This window comes from Lissotriton helveticus, chromosome 5_1, assembly GCF_964261635.1.
Source record: "Lissotriton helveticus chromosome 5_1, aLisHel1.1, whole genome shotgun sequence".
Taxonomy (NCBI): Eukaryota; Metazoa; Chordata; class Amphibia; order Caudata; family Salamandridae; genus Lissotriton; species Lissotriton helveticus.
Genome location: NC_136065.1, coordinates 1,941,775,983 through 1,941,796,446, shown reverse-complemented (window position 1 = coordinate 1,941,796,446; position 20,464 = coordinate 1,941,775,983). Strand labels below are relative to the sequence as shown.

The following is a 20,464-nucleotide window of genomic DNA, read 5'->3' as shown; positions in this document are numbered from 1 at the left end:
GTGCAGACACCGTGACTGTTAGTATCACCGACTGAGCCAGGCTATTTGGAGCACCAGTGATTCTCTTTGCGTGAACCAGTGGGCTCTGTGCTTGGGGGGTTGCTAGCTACTCAAAATGTTTTCTGCACCTAGAGGCACTGAGTTTATTCTAGGCATAGTGTAGTAAATGTAGTGCTTATATAGCGCACGTATCATCCCTGAAGGGGTCTCAAGGCGCTGTACACATACCGCTGTGGAACCCTTCCTGGCCTTTCCCTGTGAAGTGCCCACTCCTGGGCATCCCCAAGGTGAGGCCAGGCATCCTAGCGCTGTTGGGGCCGTTGTGGAGATTAAGCAAGCTATTGCCCAGAGTTGCAAAGTGGAACACATGATTAGAATAGGCACCGAGGCGAGAATTATCAGGTCCGGGGAAATTGAGCCCAAGACCCGCCAGGGCGGGAATTGAACCCTGGTCCGGGCCAGACCTCTGCACCAGGGTCTGCCGCTCTAACCATTGAGCCACACTTTTCCACTGAGCCGTTCACTTTGTTTGTGAAGTCTTCACTGATGATGCCTGTGCTGTTCTGTGTGTGAGTAAAGTCTGCACTGATGCTGCCTGTGCTGTTCTGTGTGTGAGTAGAGCCTGTGCTGCTGCTTCCTTGCTTGCTGTGCCTGTTCTTTCTGTGCCACTGAAGCATGCGCTAAAGCCGCCTGTGTTGTGCTTCTTCTATGTGTGTTAGTGAAGCCTGGAGTGCGGCTGCCTGTGCTGTTGCCTGTGCTCTTGTGATTGTGAATCTAGTATTGCTGCTGTCCTTGTTTTTGAGGGAACCTTGTTCTGCCACTGCCTGATCTACCTGTTCTCTGTGTAAGGGAGGCTGTCCACGTGGCATCTCCTCCTCAGATCTTTATTTGTTCAGTATTATTATGATTATTATAATTAAAAGTAGTTGTTAGGTACTCACAAGCAGTACCTGCCTTTGTCAGAGGAGAGGGGCCGGCGGGCAAAGCGGGGGCGAACAACGAAAAAAGGGAGAGATAAAAAGAACTTACCTGCAGCCTGCAGCATGCCGCATCACGTCTCCTGCTCCTCTCATGGCTCCACTGCAGGCAGAGGCCCCCAGAATCCCATGTGGCCAATCCTGAAGCTGCTCTGGTGTCATGAGAGCAGCTTCAGGATAGGCCTGAGCGCTGTGAATTTGAACTCCCAAATAGACTGGGAACCCTTGCTTTGCTGTCTCCAAACCGGCAACACAGCTCAGGTTGGAGAGTGCTTCAGTGTGCATGTTGGTTTCCCCGCCTAAGACGGCCGACCAAATCGTCATGCGCACTGATAGCAGTGCAACCACTCCCTGTTGGTGACTGTCAGCCCCCCTGGCCCCACCCCAAGGCTCAGCTGGGAAAGAAAATCAAACAATAATAAACCAGGACTTATTATCGTTTTATTTTTACTTTTTATGCTGCTGGTGGGGATTGGGGTGGGGGGCGAAGATCCTCCGCCATAGCGGACCTCCGCCATAGCGGAGGAGCCGCCCCTGCTTACTAGATAACCATCTCTAAATACAACACAAGCACAACCCAGGGATCACTTCATAGCGCTGTTGAAATGTAAGAAATTATTTTCATTATGCAAACACCATGACGATTTGTCCTCGTCTATGCTTGTCAGTTCAGAACAATCATGACTTCGGTTTCACGGCTCAATGGAGCTGTCCGGTGTGGAGCGGAGGGGTGGTGGTGGTGGTCAAGTTGGCCTTTAGCATGTGCGAGCAAGGCCCACGTCCAGAGTACCGACCTGCAGAGGAGGGCTTGAGCTCCCTGCAGCAGTCTCCCTACGACTTGGGTACAAAGAAAGTGTTTCAAAACACTTTTTTTTCCTAAGAATGCTAGTGCCCTTGTCTGTTTTTTGTTTATCTTGTCATAGCTTTCCTTAATCTTGACCCCCTTACCAACATCCTACTCCTCCCAAATGTTCAATCCGAAGACAAAAAGGCTTAGGGGCCAAATTGAGTTTCGCCCAGGGCGGCCTCAGAGCAAAGTCCAGCTCTGGTAGTGATTACAATGATATTGAGGTGAGCAAGCAGCATGTTATGTTACTTGTGACCACCAACATGCACACATTCACCACCCCGTGATTTCATGGCCCCAATAATAGACATTTGTTTCCCTCTCATTGCTTCTGTTTTATTCTGCCTCGAAAAGATATAACCCGTGCTATAAATAGGCCAGTATTGTCAGGTACAGCACTGCTGTATTTTGAGAAGGGGAGTACCTACACTTCTCAGCAAAGGTGCAATACTTTTAATGGGAGCGGACCAGCACTTCTTTATTTTTTTAATTCTTTTTATTAACCATAAAAATAAACATAACACTTGCTTCAGAATCATTGCAGCATACATAATATTTAGATCGACATACATAAATGCATTGAAGACATAGCACTTTAAAGCCTCCCATTGTCCCTCCCTCCCGCAAAATAAATGGGCCCCAACCAAAAAACACCTAGCACAGGGCACAACAATATGTACATTATGGTGTGGGTGGATCAATTCTGTAGGTCATCCAGGCCCTCCAGGTCGTTTCCCATTTGCGTGGGCATTCCCTACTCTGATATACTGTTTGTTCAGCTTGCTGGCACCAGTCCAAATCATTACGTCCAATACTTTTAATGAGAGAGTACCGGCACTTCTTTATTTTGAGGAGACTACATGCACTTTATTTTGAGGAGAGTACCTGCACTTCTCAGCACAAGTCCAATACTTTTAATGAGAGAGTACTGGCACTTCTTTATTTTGAGAAGGAAAGTACATGCACTTCTCAGCAGAGGTGCAATAATTTTGATGAGACTACAAGCACTTCTCAAAAACAAGCAGGTACTCTGGTACAGTGTGCCAGCTCTTCTATGTTTCCATTTCAAGCACTGGGTATAACATTGTACGAACCCAGTGGGACTCGAACCTATGGCCACAATGGGCAGTGCACCTTAAACGCTAAGGCTTTAGGTAGGTACAGAAGTCCTCCAACACACGAGCCCAGCGGATCCCACGGTAAGGGCAGTTCAGTGAAAGCTTGAGATACAGGAGAGGCTTGAGGCTAGTTTTACAGAGCTTGAGACTAAATACGTCCAGATAAGAGGAGGCGAAGTTTAGGGCCTTTGGAATTGATGGTGGGGATACTGCAGAGGAAGTGAGGCAGACAGAGGGACTGGGAGATATGAGCAGAGAGTGTGGGAGGCAAAAAGTCCTCAGCACCCTACAAGGCGGGAGGAGCCACAATATCTCTTAACAAGTCACTACTGTTGCCACCCACTGCTTGTGCAGTCCATACCATCTGCTGGTTCCGACCCTATTATTTGACCCTGTCTTTGATATGTTTCTTATGTCTTCCCTGTTGCTATGTTCTCCCCTCCACTGACCCCCAGCTAGTTTGGTGCTGCACAATGTAAATACCTACAAACATTATATTTTATCATTTGTTCCAAACCAGCAGTGTTCCACCTTCAGGTTGTGTTGGACTGGCCCTTGTTGCATGTCCAGTGTCAGTCGCTTGCCAGTGCCATTTTTTCCCTATCCATCATGGTTTTTGTAATTGCTCACTTTTTAATAGAAGGAAAACAAAAAGTCCCAGAAATCTAAACAAAACATAGTTGTATAAGTGTTTTTACCACTGTGGGTGATCTTGAGATCTTCCATTTGTTTTGGCCGAGGTAAATCTGGCCAGACCAACCCTACTCAGCAGTCCCACAGCGCTGAATGGTTCAGTGGGAGGTGTGACAAAAGCACAACACTGCCCTTACCTTACTGCCTCAAATCAGCCAATGGGAGGTGAGTTAGAGGCTCTCCCTGCTTGGGAGTGTGACGGCACCCAGCAGAGTCCTTGTGCGTCACTTCACCTTTGTCGTGGTTGCAGTGCGCTCCGGACATAAACAGGTTTGCATTTTTCTCACAATAGTAACAATATTCTGTCCATGCACCTGACCCCTTTATCTCAGTGTGATCCTAAATGCACCTCAGTGAAATCCACATACTCTCTAAAATAAGTGCCAGCACTCAGCCCTGAAAACACCTACTCAAATTAAGCATTGGATGGGTATCAGAAGTATGAGTGAACAATGAGGAACAAGCTTGACGAAAACAAGAACTCTGCTTGGCCTTTTCACACATTGCCATTGAATGATGTATGTGTATTTTACTGGGAAAAATAAACCTCTATGTTGTTTATGCAGAATGGCTTTCGTACAGCACTGTTCACGGAGAGGCACAGCTATCAGTTATGTGGCAGGTACAGTGGCACCGGGTCCCATAGGGGTGAAGGCACACGTTGCCCCAAGTAATGGCTTTTTTCCCTTACAAAACCAGAGGACGGGGTGCAAATTCTTTGATTCCATTTGGGCGCATGGCACCCTTCTCGGCCTATGTGGTCTATGTTAATGACTCCATCAAAACACTCTGCCAAGTCCCAGATTTAGTGCAGGAAATGAGAGCGCAAAATATGCTAAATTTGTCCCAGTGGCTGGATAGTCGGTGGAAGCAGATGCAACTGTTCTTGAAGGTGGGGGCCTAAGATGTGTAGTGCCTTGAATGTGTCTGTGAGGAGTTTGAAATAAGTGCATTTGTTTGTCAGGAATAAGCATGGGCGGATTTTGCGAATTGGCAATCCGCAAACTTGCGTATTTACGGATTCGCAATCCGCAAAATCCGCGAACTCTCGCGAATTTGCGGATTTTTTTTTTTGTGTGTGTTCGCAAGGATTTCTGCCAGTTCGCGAGGGTTCTGTACCAGTTCGCAATTGCGAACTTACTTGTCGGCTCGCAACAGCCGCGACTATGTTGTTTCTACATCTGGTTCATCATCACAGGTTCACAGCACCCTCTGTTTCACCACTGCCACCCTCTGGTACACCCATGCCACCCTCTGGTACATCACTGCCACCCTCTGGTTGGTTTATCACTGTAGATTATGGGGGTGAAAAAAAGCAAGCACACCTGCCCTGCTTCAATTGACATGAATTTATTTGGGGTTGATTAATGTGTCACTGAATTTAAACTTCTAGTCTGGCTGGCACCTGCTTCCTTATCTGTAATTTGCTTTCTGTTGCAGTGCACTTTTTTTTCACAGGACCTTTGTGGCCTATAGTTGCGAGTAGGCAACTGAACTCTGAAGGGCCCCCTCAGGAAGCACTACAGGGAATGGTTACTAATGATAAGATTGAACTTTTGCACCTGCTGAGTGCTTTCAGTTTTGTCTGTAATTGCTTTCTGTTGCAGTGTAATTTTTTTAACAGGACCTTTGTTGTATACTTGTAGCTATTCTCTGAGCCTGCTGTGAGGGTCAGAACAGGGTCATAGAATAGTTGCAAGTTGGCAAATGAACTCTGAAGGGGCCCCTCAGGAAGCACTACAGGGAATGGTTACTAATGATAAGATTGAACCTTTGCACCTGCTGAGTGCTTTCAGTGTTGCAAAAATCCAAATATCCAGCAGCATCCACAAAAAGTAATCCTTCCAGGTCAAGATCCAAATCAAAGTGACCAGCACATGAAGAAAGCACTGGGAGGAGCCTGGTGGACAGGAACAGGAAATTGGAGACTGTGGGGCACTTCCTTCCTCCCACCCCCACCCCCCAAAATGGACTCCTTGCAAAGAAAAAGTGCAGGCAAATGTCAACCTGAGGAGTTATTCTGATAAAAATCATAATTTTCAAGGTTTATGCTGCCTGCTGGTGGATTTCTTTTGCGAAATTGCGCAATCTCGCAATTGCGAGATTGTCGCTGCCCGCCGCTTCTACGCGTTCGCAAGTGTTTACTCCCGCGAAATTGTATAGTATTCTAGTTGGCAAGTGCGACCAAGCAAAAAATCCGCTTCGCACGGATTTTACGAATTTTCGGCAAGTTCGCGAGAGTTTGCGGATTGCGAATGTACCGAAAATCCGCAAAATCCGCGAGCGGAACGGATTTTACGCCCATGCTTAGTCAGGAACCAACTGGGCTCCCTGAGGTGTGGTGTAATGAGAGTTCTGTGTGGAAGGTTGAGGATGAGTCAGGCTGCACAATTCTGGATGGTGTGTAGGTGTCTGGTGAGTTTCTTGGTGATGCTGGCATGGAGAGTGTTCTCATAGTCCAACTTGCTGGTGACTAGGGCGTAAGTGATGTTTATTCTGGTGTGCTTTGGAATACTTTCTTCCTGGTATGGAAGCAGGATGCAGAGATGGCTTTGCCTTGTGTGGTCCTGAGCAGTTTGCTGTCAATGATGAGTCCAAGGTTCCTGGTGTGTGTGCTCATTGTGGGTGCAAGTTTGGATGGCCGCCCGCTGGAGTCCAATGGCGAGGTGTTCTTGCTGAGAATCATTAGTTCTGCCTTGTCTGTGTTGAGCTTGAGACAGATGGCTTTCATAAAGTTTGCAACTTCGGTCATGCAAGAAGTGAACTTGTTTCTTGTGTTGGGGGTCTTGTTCGAGAAGGAAAGTATGAGTTGTGTGTTGTGGGATTAGGAGAAGATGTTGATCTTGTGTGCACGGGTGACATTGGCCATAGGAATCATGTATGTATTGAAAAGGGTGGAGCTGAGAGATGAACCTTGAGTCACTCCACAGATGTGTTTGCAGGCTTCCGAGGAGTAAGGTGTCAGGCTGACAGCTTGTACTCTATTTGTTAAGAAGGAACAGACCCATCGGAGAGCTGGTCTTTGGATGCCAATTTCGTGCTTTCACATGATGAGGATGGAGTGTGAGTCCATGCCATGTCAGATGCTGCACAGAGGTGCAGAAGAAGGAGGGCTGTCATTTCTCTTTTGTCATGGATCAGGCAGATGTCATCTGTGGAGGTGATAAGGGCTTTTTCTGTATTGTGGTTGTGCCTGAATTCAGATTGCTTGGCATAGAGGAGCTGGTGGTTGCTGAGGTGGTCGATAAGGCATTGGTTGATTTGTTTCCTCTAAGACCTAGGCTGAGTATGTTAGGAGGGAGATGAGTCTGTAGTTGGAGAGTGTAGCTGGGTCAGCTAATGTTTTGAGCAAGTGTCCAAGAATGAGACTGACTCCATGGCAGCATTGAGAATGGATGTTAGTGCTTTGCTGATCAGTAAGAGTCCTTTGGTGAAGACGTGGTGGGGAACAGGCTCAGACGGAGCCCCGAAGTGGATGGCCTCCATGATAGAAAAGATTGTATTATTATGCTGGATCTCTCTGCGGCCTCCGATACGGTCCATCATAATTTCCTGAATCTTTCGTGATGGACAGAACACAAATATTGGCCTTGGACAATTTTTGTTCTAAACCTTTTTCCTTACCCTGTGGGTGCCGCAGGGGTCATCCATTAGTCACACTCTTTCTAATGTTTATGTTTCTTCCTTGGCCTTGTTGATCAGATCATTTGGCTTTCATTTAACCTCATTTGCGGATGACATGTCAGGCCAGGAATCAGAAAAGGGCAATAGGTTTCATGACTGTATGAAATCAGGATGTGGATGACACAGAACTGCTTGAAACTAAACTCAAGCAAAACTGAGGTCATCATCTTCGGAAATAATGCCAACTTCAGAGCCCCCGGATGGTGATCAGAAGAATTAGGAACCCTTCCAAATCCTACCAGGAAAGCAAAAAATCTGGGATTTATAGTTGATGATAAGCTTACATTTGGGGATCGGGTAAATGCTGTTGCATCAGCTCCCTACCCGTCCCTTAGACTGATTAAGAAAAAAATGCCTTTTCTGCCATAGGACAGCCAAAGCATAGTAATAACTTCTCCCATTCTATCAAGGTTGAATTATTGCAACGGCCTCTACCTGATCATTCAAAAGAGACACCTAAACATACTCTAACTATTGCAAAATGCGGCAGAAATGCTGCCTACTGACACGCCAAAATTTGTATCAGTTACCAAGGAAATTAAAAGGCTTCATTGGCTGCCAATCAGACAACGGGTGCGATTCAAACTCCCCTTCCACATTAGAGCTGCCTCTGATCTAATGACGTTTAGGAGGGCATTAGAAGCTAGCACCAGGACACCCTAGGGTAACCGTTGCGCTTTATAAATATAAATAACATAACATTTTGATGGTGGTCAAGGTCAAAGTTCACTCTTCTGCCGTGATGGGAAGTTGAGTTGCAATGGTAAGAGGGTCCAGTTGAGGCCGAAGTTTCCATATATGTAGGTAATTTTGATACAGAAGAATTCAGAGAACTTGTTGCAAATGTTTTGAGGGTGTGGTGTTGCTTGAGGTGGCAGGAGACGCAATAAAATCTTTGATGATGGCTAAGATTTACTTGCTGCTGTTTGGACACAAACTCTCTGTGTCAAAGCAAAAACCTATTTACTTATCTACATAAAATACAAATCTGTGATCTGTACGTTGCAGTATGCTTTGCATCAGGCACATTAACCACCTATTCTACTTTTTGCGTCAAACAGTGACTAGATAAAACACAGGAAATCTATCCCTCATGCTCTAGTCACCAGCAAGTTCTACACCGGGATCACTAAGCAACTCACTACTAGAATTCAAACCACCCAGAACTCTACAGATAGACTCATTCTCAGCCTCCTACACAGAACCCCCATTACAACACACCACAGGTAACTATACTGACACCCGATAAAAAACACTTTCAATTCAAACTCCTCTCACACAAGAACAAGGTAATGCACAACTCAGGCCCCACCTACCTAAACAGTTGTATCTCCTTCCACCAACCACTGATTCACCTCCGCTCCGCAGTACTCCTTCCCCCACACATACACAGAACCAGATCAGGAGGAGCAACTGCAATCTATGACAGTCGGTGCTCGGCTCATTTGGAGAAAGCATTCCTTCCACTTGGGATCGACTTACTGGCCTCCCCACAGTGTGTGACATTTGCCTCCTGTGAATCCAGACCCCCCTGCCCCCACCCCCTGTCTTGATAAAGATCCGCCGTGACCACCAATCGGGGCACACTAGGATCGAAACGTCGACGCACAATATTGGTCAAGAAACCTCCGGGAACGGGCACAGTAACCATCTGTCTCCTTGGAGCATTAAATTAGAACTCTGACCGCCAAAAATCTTTCCCCTTCCCTTTTTTTCCCGTGTACAATACTGTATATATTTGTAAATAAGTGTCACTGAATTTGTTGCACCATTCACTTTGCTCACCAATAGTCACTTTTCACATGTGTTTGAAATTGAAATGGAATGAAGTAATTCCGGTGTTTTAAATGTGACTTTGTTTCTTATATAAAAGTTTTGAACTATATCTGTTGTCAGAGAGGTTTAATCAATTTTATTGGTTATATTGTGTTATGAGCTAATTTAGCCTTCACTCAAAAACAATTTATTCCTTCACCCGACAGAACCATTTTTGTCTTTAATCATACTTACCCAGGTTCTGAGGGACACAGGGTTACCCCTTTTTGGTAAAACAGATCAGGAGGACGGCATTCACTTCCATCGCTCCTAAAGTGAGGAACAAACTCCCACCCCACATCAGGGCACCCTCCGCTCTTCTTGAATTCTGCAAGAAGCGGAAGACCTGGCTTTTTAATTACCACCAGAGTTCTCTTACTATTATTATTATTCCCTGAGATGTACGGGGCACACAACGATCTCTGAAGCAGGTGCCTTGATCCCATAAGCTATTTTAAAATGCAGCCTCCTTGTGACAAGTTAGGTAAGCCAGAAGAGTTTCTGCAATGTTTGCCAATTTCTTTTCAGCAGAGTTTATAAGAAATAACTCTATACGTCGACTGTCGAAGTCCACCCCTTTTCCGCTGCCGCACCCTTACACTCAATTTAGGGGTTCCCAGACCCAGAGTAAATGTTTACCAATTCCAGCACTGACCGGATTCTCCCTCTGTTATAGCGTTTAACTATAGTCAGTGAATCAATGAAAACATGCGAGGCGCTCTCCTAAGAGACTTGAGCGGTGAGACACCAAAGGGGGGGACAGAGCCTCGACAGGAGGTGGGGGTGGGGCGTCAAGTCTAGACGGAGGGGGGTTTGGATTTAGAAGGCCGGTGGCAGAAAGGGTGATGAAGGGACGGATTTTGGAGATTAATGCGCTGAAAGCTGCAGGTTCGGGGGAATAAAGAAAACGCGAGAAGTTAAATAAAGGTGCGGATCAAGGACGGTACCACGTTGTGGAGCTCGGAGGGGGAGACGGGGCGGAGGGGAGGAAGGGGGGAGATGGGGCGGGTAGAGGGCGAGGTGAAAGAGGAGGATTTGGGAGCAAGAGGATAAAGCAGGTTAGAGGAGGGTAAGGGGGGCATTTGCAAATAATTTTCATAATTTTAAAACAACACTTTTGCATATGTAGCGACAATAAGAGGTTCTCAAATTATTCTTTGCAATTCGTAAAACAAATGCGCAAAAGACCCAGATTATCCCTCACAATGCTTTACCTAATATAGGGCATATGTACAGTGCACACCCGTAATTAAAATCCTCACACACCATAATCTAGTATAAAGATGTGCTTACTCAAGAAAGCATGGGCGCCGACCTTACCCATTAAATACACTTCCTTCCTGAAGTGGTAGATGTTAAGCCTAAAATTCCTATTATAACAAGACAGCAAAGGTTTTGGCAGGTAGGTGTTCATTTCAAGAATAATTCTCCTTTTTTGCATAAAACTGGGAATAAGTGAATTATTGAATTTGGGGAAATATTCTGGAAATTATAAATTTCGATGTCTGTGACAACCCGTGCTGGACAGGCCGGGCACGCTCAGTTTTGTGTGAAGCCACTCAAGACTGTAACAGACACACACAGCTAGAAGGAAGGGAGGCCCTAAGAAAACTGAGTAAAAAAGAGATCAGAGGTAAAGAGAGGAAGTGTCAGCGTAAAAAAAGGAAACGACGGCAACTGGCAAGATTTGGGGTACCCTGAACAAAGGGAGTAGGAAGTCTGTGGTTATATTGTCGAAGTTCCCAAGACCCAAGCTGCTTTTAGCCACTTGAAGAGTTTCTTGACACCCCTCCTTAGGAATGCACTAAAGGCCCATGTGAGGAAATATACAGAATATTTTTCCCCAAATGTAGATTAAGATATTCCAAGAGTCTGAGAAGTTCTCTCCAAAAGAGAGCACTAGCCAATGGACAGAATCTTTTATAGTGACAATGAATTTTGAGGTGATATATATAAATATATATATATATATATATATATATATATATATATATATATATATAGATAGATAGATAGATAGATAGATAGATAGATAGATAGATAGATAGATAGATAGATAGATAGATAGATAGATAGATAGATAGATAGATACCATCGTTAAAATGTGCTTACGTGGGGGTACATTGTTCTGTATAATAAGAACAATCTGGATTTGAAAGAGTCAACACTGGTGCATTGAAGTTAGGAAACTGTTGCTATGGTTAGACACAATTTTCATTTGCATAATATATGGATTAATATGTTTGGAGCTCAACTAACCACCATATTTAAACTTACATTCAGAAGTGTTCTCCGAGGCAAATTTGCGCTAATAACTTTTTCCTGTCTTGATGGCGGTGCACCAATCTTACCCACATTTGCGCAACTCTAAAATGTTGTGGTAAAGTTTTTAAAACTGGTAAAGTGGGAGCAAAATAAGTAGTTCTTGATGTTTTTCCAGCTTAGTGAAGTCCATAAAGGAGGTATCCTTGTGAGCGCAACTTGTAACCATTCTCAATCGCTACTCTACAGATTCGACGTGGATTAGGAGTTTACAAAGACATCTCTGGATTTTTGGAAATTCTGCTCCGTGATTTTAGAGAGGTACATGAAGACACCTTTACTGAGCATGAGGGATTTTTAAATATCCATCATATATGAAACACCACATTGGATCAGTTGCAAGCATCAGTCAGGTTCTTCCAGCAGAGGTGACCCGACGTACTGATGTCTGCCTCCTCAAGCCTAGCCGTCAAACTTATCGGAAGAGGAACTTCACTTCCCGAGGCCAGAAACATACAATTAGTCCAGTGATCAAGCCACAACCTGGTTTCTTATCATAAAATATTGTGTTTAAAAAAAAAATGTATATAAAAATACAGAGTACTATGGAATTAAATACATTTCTAAATCAGCTCACATCTTGGCCACAGCAGAATATAAAAGAAATGTATAGGTAAATGAAAAATACCTCTTGCTATTTTAGGAAAGTTCTCTTGGTCTCAGTGAGATCATTGACTTTCAGAGTCAATCACTGCAGGTGACCCAAAGCGCTGAGACTACGACACAGCATTCCTTCCTCTGTCCTCCTTCGGGGATGGCACACTGGAGAATGCACTCTGGGCAGAGCACCAGGGCAATATCCTTCAGAGCCCTCCCACCTCGAAGAAACACACCCACAAGTAATCCCTGCCCATGTCCTGCTTTGTGGGCAATGGCAAGGGGGGGTGGAGCTAAGAGCTGGTTGGTGAGAGGATCTCCAGGTGAGATACAAAAAACATACACGAACAGAGTCGCAATAGACGACTGAGTAGGACAATGTTTATGGGACCCAATGAGCATCCAGAATCAATGAAACCATCAGATCAAAAGAAATAAAATAGAAAACAGCTGATCCCATTTACATGCAGGTTAATTTACAATTAAAACAGGGTTTATCTACTTGGTTCAATCTTAAATTGATAAATGGAACATCATCAATAAATTCTTTTTTGGTCCAAGCTGCTATTCATCATTATGTAATCAAACAACGTCCAAAATAATATATTTTTGTCTCTGCTCAAAATCAAATAGTCAAACTTCATTCGTGGAAGACATTAACCCCAAGTCTCTTTTGAAAGGTCTGGAAAAATGGTACAGTAGCCCTTCGTTGTAATCAACCTGCTAATCAAAGTTGTTCAAATTCTGTCCTTTTGAGAACTCTGTACAATTGTGAAACCCCACAACCCGCTACACCAATCTGCTGCCTTTAACTATAGAATGGGCCCCAGGTGCTAGAATGCCCACTCCCCTAGTGCACGCTCAGTACGGCCATTGTTTCAACTTCCTGTCTGGGATCCATCTTCTGCTGTCAAGTTTGGAGGCACTAAACATAAGATGGATGATTACCACGGGCTCCAAGCACCTAAGAAGAGTCCTCCTTGTGTGGAAACAGAAGCTAATAAAGTGAAACAGATTGGATAGAGTGCTGCCTCATCCACCACCCATACACACAATCACACACACACAAGCACATATATATAATATTGACGAAGGCTGAAATAAACCAAGACCTGCTAAACCACAAAAGTGTCCGTTTCCCTTGTCTCTGAGGCATTACCGGCTGGAGTGCTAGAGATTGCTGGGAGAATACTGCTTATATATATATATATATATATATATATATATATATATATATATATATATATATATATATATATATATATATATCCATATTTAAGTCAGAGGTGAGGGAGGCAAACATCTTTGACATGACTGATTCCCCTCTCCCACTTTCCTCACAACAACAATCACACACACCATTCTGTCATCCTATAGAAATTAAGTCTTCACCTGCCTCTTTTCTGAAGATAATTTGGTGACTAGAGCAGCCCCTTTCTCTGCCCCTGAATGCAGGCACCATGAGGGGTCTTTTTCAGCTCCATGTTCATTGTCACCTTTCTCTTACTATGCAATCTTAGACAAACCGAATCAGGGTCACCCCTGTACCCTAGATATGCAGCAAACTAGTATGATCACGCCAGCGACGGGCAATGCAACCCAGTTGGAATGGCACCTCCAATGAGAGTAAAAGGCACATAGAAAAAACTGCTGACAATTTCCTGAAAAGCAGCCATCTTGGTTCACCATCCAATGCATATTAACAGCCCTGGAAAGCCAGTGCATAGAGATGTTTTTTTCCTATCAGCCTCTGTGCCTCATGTCCATTGAACGACTGGCCTGGTGATCATTACCACAAAAACACTTGTCAAGCAAATTCCTGGCCCCGGGATTTGTGTCTCCGAATTTTAAATTCTCAGATCCTAGGAATGCCAGAGATCCAGGAGTAAGTTGAGCCTTGAAAAATCCAGATCCACATGAACACACGAAAGTATTCAAATTCAAAGAATATGCACACGGAGACAGATGTGATAGTGGCAAAGCCTCACAAAACATGAAAATTCACAATACTTCCTGTAAAGTCTATCAAACCCATTGTCTACGAGGGTCAACCGCAGGTGGGTCTCTTAACTAGCGGATCTCAAGACTTGTGTGTGACTTATGATTATGTGTGCAACTATGTTGAAGGAGTGGGGAAAGATGAGCAAGGAAATAACACATGTGTGGTACAACCAGCAAAAAGAATGAAAACTAAGTTAACTGGGGGCAAAGTAAAAAAAAACATCTTCATGAATTAATTTCTTGTTTGATGAACTCTAGTGTGAGAAGGGAAGAGGAAGTTGATAATAAAAGAAGCCTAATCAAAGATGGTGCCTCTGTATAAACTTTTTGTTTATATTTAACAATATGAAATCTGGGGTACTGTATAGTGAATTATAACTGGTGTTGTCTCAAATAAAAAGATGTTAAGTCTTAATTGTGCTAGTGGGTGCTTATTTACAAGATTGTATGTACTTAATAAAGCTTTAATCTCGCCTGCCAAATGTGTGGCTATAGTATGTATACAATATATAAAAGCCTGAACGAAGCATGGGCAGGTATTTTAATTCGACTTACAATAATTTATTTGCAAACTTTAGTGTCTGCAAAAAGCAGTTTCTTTGACTTGGTAAATCGGTTTCACGGTTTCTAATGTCGGATCTCTGTCTGTCTGCTGAGCAGAGATCTGGGGTGGAAACTCCCTGCTGCTCTGAGGAGAGAGCACAATATTACAGGCTCAGCTTAAGCTCTCTTTCCTCTGTTCCAAGAAAATGGAAGCAGCTTTAGAGCATGAGGGACATTTAGAGATAGTGACTGCTCTCTGTGCGGCAGAAATCCTAAATTAAAGAATTACAAAGAATAGAGCTATCGGCTGCTACTCCTGGCTTAAAGGGGCCGTCCAGGGAATAATGCCACAGTAGATCCCAAACCCCAAGCAGATGCCATCATGGCCAAGGCTAGAGCGATGGACCTGGAAGCGGTAACCAGGGTCGAGTCTCGGCAACGACGCTCAACATCCTGTGATCCTGGGCTAATAGCTTAATCTCCCGTGTATGTCTGTAACGCAACTGGTGCTCACGTAAAGCGCTCTGATACTTTCGGGTCAAGTTCGCGTTATATAAAACTCCGGGAAGAAAAAATCAACATTCTAGAATGCTTGTTTTGGGGAATTGTTAGGGATGGGATTGGGTAAAGAGGTAAGCCGACTGGACTACGGCAACGCCCTTTACGCCGGAACCACCGCCAAGCTCCAGAAGAGACTCCAGCGGATCCAGAACGCCTCGGCCAGACTCATCCTCGACATCCCCCGACGCAGCCACATCTCCGGACACCTGAGAGATCTGCATTGGCTCCCGGTCAACAAGAGAATCACCTTCCGTCTCCTCACCCACGCGCACAAAGCCATACACGACCAAGGCCCGAGCTACCTCAACAACCGGATCAACTTCTACACTCCCAAGCGCCTCCTCAGATCAACCAGCCACGCCCTCGCCGCCGTCCCCCGCATCCGAAGAGCGACAACAGGAGGAAGGTCCTTCTCCTACCTGGCCGCCAAGACCTGGAACTCACTCCCGACCGACCTACGCCTGACCCAAGACCACCTCTCCTTCAGGAGGAAGCTCAAGACCTGGCTGTTCGAGCAGTAACGGCACCCCCCCCCCCCCAACCCAGCGCCTTGAGACCCTACGGGTGAGTAGTGCGCTCTACAAATGACCTGATTGATTGATTGATTGATTTTCTCTACACCACACGTCCCCTTTAGGGTCTGGTACCCCTGCCCTGCTGCTCTCGGGTGCCGTGCAGCTAGCTGGAGGAACAGAGAGTTAACATGGCTAACAGCCCTCTTGTTTTCATTAGTTGCCGGTACTTGCCCTTTCCTAGCCCCGCAGCATCAAACAGGGGGCTGTCGGCGGGCTGCGAGTATAGACATGGGGTCAACGCCGGCAGTCACCGGATTACCAAATCGGCGAAGTAGGCACCAGCCTATGGGCCCCACTCCTTTTAGGGTCCCCGCGACAACTGTTGGCGTTGGTAAAATTAAAGACGTATTAGGAGATCATTTGCGTGTGTGTGGGGGGGGGGGAGCTTCGACTGCCAAGGGGCCTCCACTGCGTTAAATCCGGCACTTTTGCTAAACCTGGCAGATTGGTGAAATAAAGTGCTCGAATCTGAGGCCCAGCAGGAAACACGTCTCATCTCTGTTACAACCCACAGCACGCGCCTCAGGGTCTCCGAATTGACAGCAGTCATCACATCCTGTTGCAGGGTTTCTGTACTCACACAGAACTGTGCACAGAGGAGTGGAACCTCGGCAAATTAGGGTGTCCCAAAACTTACCTTAGCAACCAACTCACCCCTTACCGAGCTAGCTACAGTGTCTCATTGGACATATCAAACACCCAATGTTTAGACAAACCAGAACATGAACTTACAGTACCTCAGGGTACGTGGGACTCATGAACACTCTTTCGTTATATTATCATTACAAACCAGAACATGGAGTAAAGAAGACACATGTGCATTTGAAATGTTTATTTACTAATGCCGTCTTCTCAGGCGCAGTATCTTAGATAATACAAGTACACTTATTATCAGTAGCAAAATTATCAGCATAGTTACTAAGACATAAAAAGCGAATGGTGACAGCATGTTAACATGCTGTAATGAATAAGAGTTAACAACACTTATATCTCACCCTCCCTAACACATATATTATATTATTATCTAAGAAGGTCTCTTTGGGTTGTTTTAGGGCGGGCCCATACCTTAGTGTCCTAGCATGAAGGAATCACATCAGCATACACCAGCTCTCTCTGCATGTGCACCGCATCAAGTGTGTTAACAATTCTCGTGCAAAAGCAATATCAATCCCGCCTCAAGCCCAAGTTGGCAAAGGCTGCACTTGTGTTATGACTATGAAGGCGTGGAGATCAGACCTCATAACAATTCCATATCGTGTTGCTCCTGAAACTTCAGCACTCTCCGTGCAGACATGGTTTATTAAACAAAACTGATATCAGAGCAATAACATATTATTCTCACATACACCACGGCAAACCACTAGGTTGAAAGCTAAGTCAACAAATAAGGGTCGTGTGCAGAAGTTGCAAGAAAGGAAAAATGGCGTTTAAATCCGAAATGTACCTATGCTAACTTAACACGATATAAGGATATTTAGAAGCTATACAACACCCCCCCATGATCCGAGAACGGACTAAATAAGGTAACAGAAGTGCCATCACATGAGAGCAGAATCCATGTATAAACGAGCATGAATAAAAATTCAATTATAAAAATTAATGCCAAAAAATAGCCCACAAATATAATGTGGCTCAAGCCAATAGGCAAGCAAAAAATAAAATGTCTTGACCAAAAGTCAATAAAATCAAGGAAATGCTATCAATCAGCATGTCAATTTGAGGCAGTGTCTATGATAAGACTGTATATGAAAAGTAAGCTGCAACAGCCTCCAGGAGGAAGTCATTGTCCTCATCCGAAAACAGTTCAGCCATCCAATTTAAAAGATGAAAGGAACATACGTGATCATCCAGCACCGCATCCTCTATAACCATCAGAGGACAGCTCGGTGGGTTGTCAAGAAAACTCCGTTCCAAGAAATTTCGCGCTGCCGACAACACATCCCAGGGACCCATTAGTCCATGTGCCACCGCCAAGGCCATAACCCTTTCGTCAGAACAAACCAACTCGTGAGCAATGATAGGACTCATCAGTTGATCAAAATCGACGTCAGAAGATATTGGTCCGCAGAGACACAAATCAATGGCCCAAAGGAAATCACAGGTCAGGCAGTGAAATACAGGCTGGACACAGGTGAAATAGGAGAACCGAAAAGATAATCCAAACGACGTGCTTAGAGTCGCCAACGGCAGTGTGCCATAATAATCAAGCATGCGGTTGCGAAACCGCGTCAGTAGTAGCTGTGCGTGGTCTTGCACAGGAAGGGCATCCATATTTAAAAAGGCAGAAAACCACCAATGCGCCAGCCGCTAATGCAAGCAAAAACGGGAACCCTCCAAACAAGGATGAAAAAATAGAATGGAAGAAAGCAGGGATGACTCCAAAAATCTTCTCAAAGGAAGTCACGAGACCACCGCTAACAACTTTAAAAAAATGTGCTAGGCCCGTTGTGGAGGATGCGTTAAAGATAGAACGGACCATGGCTCCGAAATGCAAGGGCAAATCAGTGTTTAAAAGAGCCTGAACCTCCGTGCGGGTGTTAGCAATGTGAAGCACGAAAGTTTCACGGGCCGAGCTCAAGGCCACCTCTTTCTGGGACAATAGAGCTCTTATTCTAGCCATGCCGCTGAATTCTGCTCCCAAGGTCGGTATCTGTGGCCAAATGGAAGACTCCCTATGTTCACGTGTGGGAGGATAAAGAACATTTCTGCAGCAAATAACTCGCTCACTAACCGTTACTATGAAAGCTATACCTTTAATCAAACCACAGCAGTTTTCATTATTGAGCATTAAATAACTACCATTCTCTAACAATTTAAACGTGGGGATGATAGCAGGAACTGGAGTGCCCTGTAAAACGCAAGCCATATTCGGTCTGTCCTTGTTACATGAACCGTGTAACTGTATGTGTCTGCACATTAAAGAATGATCTGGCGTCTCAGTACACTCATCCCCTGTTAGATAAACCTCTTGTTCATCCTTGAAACATCTGTATGTGTATGGGAGTGACCAGACCTCATGAAGAAAACCGCTACCTAAGGGTTCAAAACGACCTATTGGCACATATTTCATACAATTTGAAAACTTATATAAAGCAAAAGGCAGCGTTATTAAACCGTGGATAAGCCACGTAGCAGCAGTGGTCTCTGCCACAGAGAAAGGTAAAGATTCCAATCTTTCAATATGGAGCATAGAAAAGGAAGCATCACGCATTGAAAGCAAGCGTTGTTTGTCTGTCAAATTAAACGGTGCAAATAAAGAGGAAACGTTCATGTATCCCCAGGGAACTTTACCCATTTTTAGAGTCTGTAGTGTCCATGCAAACTGCATGATTGAACGTAATTGATTTTGACCATGGTATAATACAGACACTTCGTCATGCACAATATCAACAACAGACGACACAATATTATCTAATGTGTAAATTCTAGAGGAAAGCACGTTAATGCTATTGTCAACCACTGCAAGCACTTTCTCAAGATTTGCCTGATCAATAGCCCTAAGGCGTGAAGCAGCCTCAATCTGTGAGAGTTTCCAAATTTCATTGTAAACACCATATAACCACCTTTTAGACCTGCCACTAGCTGGGCCCTTAATGAAATCATTCAAATCCACGTCTGCATCCAGTTTGGAAAGGTGATACTTAACCGCAGGTAAAGTTGAATGTTTCAGCCAAGCTTGACACAACTTGCCAACTGAGTAAGAGGTGACAGTATGACTCAAATCAAAACGGGGATCAGATTTAACAGCCTTAAAACCGTCAGTTATATTTAAAAATCTCTTTTGGCAAGAATCAGCACTACGGTGCCAAAGCAGCCAACCCTTGGGATTCATACTGGAAATGTTAAAGGAGGAATTCAGAAGTAGAGCCTGTATATCACTAATGGACAATTTAGTAAAATTACTCCAATTCTCATATTCCTCCAAATCCGGGAAAGACGGGGTGTTTAACCTTTTAGATGTAGCCAATCCAAAGCATGTGGTCTGGGAAATGGTTTCATTTAAAAACCACATATGATTTGGGATGAGACATGCACGGTGCAAAGCCTCAGTGCCTTGTACCTGCCAGGCCCTTGAGCCCCAAACTGATTTAAGGTCTATGGTATCCTTCCATAACTCATACCCTCCAGTAACTAATTGATCCAGGAAGGCCTTTGAATATAACAATTTTGTATTTGTAAGTCGAACCTTGGACAGTGGCTGTTTGTGAAATTTAAAATAAAAGGACTCGGGATTGGACTGATTAAAGTCAGTGAAATAAGTATACTTTTTAAGAAACGTTTCTGAACTCCCTTGTGTTGGTGCTGGGCAATGTTCCCACTGAGTAAAATTAACCGCATCCCTACGGGAAGATGTCTTGTGTAAGAAGTGATTGCCATAATGTTGGTAACAGAACAATTCACCATAATTAGCAGATTCTAAATATAAATCCTCAGCATCAAAAGCAGCATAATATTTCAAATCAGAAAACAAACTTTCCACAGCATTAACATCCCAATCATCAGAACGAATGTTTTGTTTCACCACATCCCCCATATTAACTCTTAGTACATTAGGGACATTAACGACTTCCGTTGGACCATGAATCTGAAAACGAACTGCATCCCACGCGATTCCATCCAGAACAGGCCACGCTGTGATGTTAACCAAACTCAAGTTTTTTTTTTAATCTGTGTGTAGAATGTGAAGAGGAAAGTGGGGCCAAAGTTCCATTCAAATGAGTAATGCAAGTT

The 20,464-nt window shown here is 44.4% G+C and overlaps 1 protein-coding gene across 2 annotated transcripts in view; it reads right to left on the bottom strand.

The window, feature by feature from the left end:
• The window catches only part of SP6 (Sp6 transcription factor), a 104,685-nt gene that overhangs the window by 66,073 nt on the left and 18,148 nt on the right, over window positions 1–20,464 (bottom strand). Inside the window, exon 1 of one of the 2 annotated variants that reach the window (XM_078645582.1) lies at window positions 12,085–12,208. The exons of the other annotated variant lie outside the window; for it this stretch is intronic. The gene's annotated coding sequence lies outside the window, so the exon portion shown is untranslated. Of the gene's footprint in view, window positions 1–12,084; window positions 12,209–20,464 lie in introns of those variants that run through there. 2 annotated transcript variants of the gene reach the window in all.